Below are 5,097 nucleotides of genomic sequence, written 5' to 3'. Positions count from 1 at the left end.
AGGCTATCACAATGTACCCTATATGGATGGATTTTTAAAAACTATATTAAGGAAAAATTCTAAGCACTGCATATTACATAGTGTCATTTGTATGGCATTCTAGAAAAGGCCAACAGATATCAGAAAGCAGATGTTTGGTTGCCTGGGATCTGGGTGGAAGGGTGTATTGTTTACAAAGGAAGATAATTGGATATTTATTATGCTCAAACTAGTGATTGCTTTCACTGAATAGTTACAAGATGACATCACTAGACACATTACCCAAATTTGTTAAGCTGTACAGTCAAAATGAGTAAATCTTATTATATATAACTTTTATCTAAATAAAACGGAAAGTTTCTTCTAGTTGTGCCAAAAGGAATAGGCACTGATCACTCCCCTCCTCATGCCTGTATTTTTGCCCCCGTATTTCCAGTGTCTTTTGTTCCCTATACTGGCTCTCATCACGGTTCCTTAGACTTACTTTTAGGGTAAACAATTATCTCAAAAATCAGTTAAGTTATATATTCATAGGTCAGATTTTTGTTTGTTTTTGAGACAAGGTCTCTCTGTTATATAGACCTAGCCATTCTGCAACTCACTATGTAGACCAATCTGGCCTCAAACTCATGGAAATCTGCCTTCTTCTGTCTCCCAAGTGATAGGATTAAAGGAGTGCATCACCATGCCTGACCAAAGGTCAGATTTTGATAGCTAATATCATTAAAAATTCCCCTTTTGGAATACTCAATCATTGCTAGTAGAAGCACAAACTTGTACAACTTTGTAAATCAATTTGAGGGTTTCTCAGAAAATTGGGAATAGATCTACCTTAAAACCCAGCTATACCACTCCTGGGCATATATCCAAAAGAAGATCAACCGTACCACAAGGACACTGCTCAACTGGAAATAGCCTAGATGTCCTTCAACAGAAGAATGGATAAAGATAATTTACATAATGAAGTATTAGTCCAGTATTAAAAAAAAAAGGACATCATGAAATTTGCAGGCAAATAGGTAGAACTAGAAAATATCATCCTGAGTGAGGTAATCCAGACCCAGAAAGACAGGCATGGTATGTACTCGCTTATAAGTGGAGATTAGTCATAAACTACAGGATGACCATGCTACAAACCACAGACACAAAGTTGCTAAGTAACAGGGAGAGTCCAAGGGGGCACACTTGACTCTCACTGAGAAGGAGATATATTAGATATGAGGGGCAGATGGAAGGAGGAGAGGAGGGGTGGAGGTGAGGATGGGAAAAGGCCAGATGAAGTGGGGGAGGCCAGAGGAAGAAAATACTGGGAGAGGCAACTAGAATAGAGGCAAAGGGCATATCTGGAATGAGCTAAAAATTGAGGACTCCCAGAAATCTATGAGGGTGACCCTAACTAAGACTCCTAGCAATGGGGGATATGAAGCCTGAGCCAGCCATCTCCTGTAACCAGGCTAGTCTTCCAGTGGAGGGATAAGGAAACCAACCTAGCCACAAAACCGTAGACCCACAATTTGTCCTGCCTACAGCATATTCAGGGGTGGGGAATGGAACTGTATTTGAGGAAAGGGCCAACCAATGACTGGCCCCGCTTGAGGCTTGTATCATGAGATGGAGCCCACTCTTGACATTATTGATGATATTCTGCCACACTTGTAGACAGGACTCTAGCGTAAATGTCATCAGAGTGGAGTCACCCAGCAACTGTTGGAAGCTGATGCAGAAACCCACAGCCAAAGATTGAGTGGGATTTGGGGAATCCTGTGGAAGAGGGAGTAGAAAGGATTGAGGGTGCCAGGGGGGTCAAGGACACCACAAGAAAACCTACAGAGTCAGCTAACCTGGGCCAATGGGGGCTCTTGGAGGCTGAACTGCCAACCCCTGTATGAATGGGATGGACTAGGCCCTCTACACAGTTGGGCAGCTAGGTCTTCATGCGGAACTCCTAAAGTGGAAGCAGGGCTGTTCTGACTACATTGCCTGCTTAAGACGCACCTAGTCTTGCAGTGGCCTGATATGCCTGGGTCTGGTTGATGTTCATGGGACGCTTCCCTTTTGGGGAAGATGGGGAGGAGGTGTGGATGTGGGAAGCTGAGGTGAGAGGGAAGCTGCTGATCAGGATGTAATGTGAATAAATATCTTAGTCAATTAAAAAAAAATTGCCCTTCCGGTCTGGAGAGAAGGCTCAATGGTTACGAGCACTCTCCTGGATGACTCAAGTGTGAGTCCTAGCCGTTACATGGAAGATGATGATTTCCTGTAACTCCAGCTTCACAGGAACTGGTGCAGTTCTCTGCACACACAAGCGCACGCACACGTGCACACTCACACGCACACACATTCCTCTCTTGCTTATCTGTCTGCCCAGAGGAGCTGCCTTTGTGTCTTAGCCTCCCCCTCCCTGTCCAGTCCCTCAGCCCTGCCCCCCCCCCCATCAAGTCTCTCAGCTCGCAGTATCGTGTTAACAACCCTGTTGGATAGAGAAGGAAAGTGGAGTTGAGAGAGGTTGAGTAGCCAGGTTTCTCCATTAGCAAGGAGGATTTTAAGGATAACCCCATAGCAAGGAGCAGAGTTAAGATTCATATACAGGCCAGGACCCTGCATGCTAGCATCTGTTTGTAAGGGAGGGAAGAGTGTCACCAGATCCTCAGGGCAGCACCCAGCATCCAGAAGGCCCAGACTTGGCATCGCATTTGAAAAACCAAAAGGAAAATCTGCAACTGCCTTAGGCAGAAATTTAGAACATCTCTCCCCTCTCCCAAGTCTCAATACAGAAATATCTTAACCTAATCTTATGTATGAAATGCTTTGAGGCCTTGATGTTTCTTTTGTGTCTTAGTCAATAAAAATTAATTCTGTTGCAAAAAAATAAAAGTCCTTCCTTCAGGGGAGAAATTTTCAGTCTCCATTAAAACTTTATCCAATTCATTTCCCCTGTCAGTGGAAAGAATGGGGGATCGATAGCGAAGACGCACTTTCTGACGCAGTAGCACCTTCTCCTTGGAGTAGCGCCCTCCAGGGATGCCGGCAGGCAGGTGCTTGAAGGGCTGAAGCATCAACAAAACAAATTAATCTCCTGCGTCCCCTTGGTCATAACTGAGCTGTGGTTTTAATCTATCTTGAGCCCTGCAAATAGCAGGTCAGATGCTGGTTTGAATCTAGTTTGCAAAGAAAAAAGAAGGATTACATAGGAAGCTGGGGCGGTAGGTGCCCCAGGCTGCCCAGGATCTCTTTGTAAGTTTCTCTTGTATCATCCTGAACATCCGCCCTCTTCACGCAGCAGCTCGGGCCTGACTGCTGAAGCGTGTGCCGCAGAGCAATGTCCAACTCTGGCAAACTCATGTCAGAATTTCTATAGTGAATTGAGCATCCATTCTAATGTGCTTTTGTTACGAGTAGGCGTGTGGGATGAGCAGACAGCTGGAATATTTCCTAAGTGCAAAGTTAAATCTGTGCTGTCATAGAGTGCCAGCTGCGACACCCTGCTGAGATGAAGGCCCTGCCAGTCTGTGTTTCCTGAGCAGGGCAGAGTCACAGTGCCCCGTGCCCAGGGACGTAGCTCTCTGCCAGGCACATCGTCGACGCTCAGTTATAAATATGCTGGAACAGACGACAATCCATTTTTCCACCACCTAACTAAAGGCAGAAGAGGCTGCCTCTGAGCCTTGAGGGTCAAGGGAGAGATTGTGGGAGGCAAACCAAGCCGGAGGAGCACAGGCATCCTTCTGATGCACAGACAGCAGTATGGATCATCTGATGGTTATCAGGCAATGTTCAAGAGGATTCGGAAGCCTACATGTTCAGTAGGAGATTTTCTGAAATTTATAACACTATTTAGGCAGTGTTTTGGGGGAGGGTCCAACAGCTGAACTGCGTTGATAGGCTACCCTTTCCCCTTTCAAACATTTAAGCATCTTAAGACATATTCTAATTAAAAAAAATTATAAACTTGGTTTCATGAGATAACTTTTTTAAAAACCTAGAATTTACTGGATTTTCCAAAATAGTGGAACATTGGCTTTCCCTGGGGCCTGATTATATTAACGCACAGCAGGTCTGTCCCCAGTTGTGCGACTTAGAGAAATTCCAGTCCTATTTCCTGGGACAATGGGCTCTGAGGTGCCCTGAGGCTGGTCTGCTTAGTTTTCCCTTGGCAAGGCAGCTGGAAACGTGGGGTCCAGTTTGCCCCATATTACATGTTTCCCACCCCCTCAGCTTCCTCTCCCCTCCCAACTCCTGCCAGTCAGCCTTTGAAGAGCTTGGGTTTTTCTAAGTGTAACTCCACATTCCCATCCACTTCCCGTGTGTTCTACCAGTATCTCTTACCAAGAACAGCATCTACATCTACACTCCCCATATCGTACTTAGGTACCCACTGTCCTCCAACACTAACTGTAGTGGGGTCGGCAGCAGGGACCTCTGACAACTTCCCCACCCTCCTCCAGGTGCTGATCACAGTACCTAACTTTGCTGGTCCATTCTGTCTTTTTAAAACAGTTTTCTCTCTTGAACAATCTCTGTTTTTTGTTTAAAAGTCCACTTGGCTCCTTACTGGTGCTCACAGTTAAGCACCAGTCAAATGAGACTGGCATCTTCGGCTTGGGCCCACCTGGGCTGTGTGCCAGCACTAACCTCTCAGTCTCTGCCCACTGACATGTCAGGCTTTGGTTGCTTCTTGTTTGTTCCATCCAGATCTCACTTTACTCATGAGCTGCTTATCCCTGAACCCCAGGATAAGTGAGGTGTCTCTCTGGGAACTCCCTGGTCATGTCATCCTTCCCCATGGGTGCCACCTCACCTTGTAATGGTTGAACACAGGACCTAGGAAAGAAAGATGGGGCCTTGTTTAGTTTTTAGCATCCTCCTTGCATTGTAGACACATGGCTCACAGTAGAGTAGATTCACACAGGTCACACGCATACTAACCAAATATATTGGATGAATCTCCAAGGACTCTTGGGAGGAACTATGGACCTGCCATTCAACACTGAGCTCATACAACTCCCAAGAGCCAGTTAGGCACTCAGAAGCACCACATTGACAGCTTAAAATTGGTAATGGCTGCTGACCAGGGCTCCCCACCTCTGCTTCCCACATGCTGCTGGGCAATCAGTTTGG

The 5,097-nt window shown here is 45.8% G+C and overlaps 1 pseudogene across 1 annotated transcript in view; it reads left to right on the top strand.

Moving 5' to 3' along the window:
• Positions 1–3,022, top strand: part of LOC110292497 — a 4,110-nt pseudogene extending 1,088 nt beyond the window's left edge. The window contains exon 2 of the transcript XR_002377723.1: positions 2,921–3,022. The product of XR_002377723.1 is annotated as a DNA-(apurinic or apyrimidinic site) lyase pseudogene (transcript). The remainder of the gene's footprint in view (positions 1–2,920) is intronic.
• The last annotated feature ends 2,075 nt before the right edge of the window (positions 3,023–5,097 follow it).

This window comes from Mus caroli, chromosome 4 (assembly GCF_900094665.2).
Source record: "Mus caroli chromosome 4, CAROLI_EIJ_v1.1, whole genome shotgun sequence".
NCBI lineage: Eukaryota > Metazoa > Chordata > Mammalia > Rodentia > Muridae > Mus > Mus caroli.
Note: the sequence above shows the minus strand (reverse complement) of the source record. Positions and strands in the feature narration are given on the sequence as shown.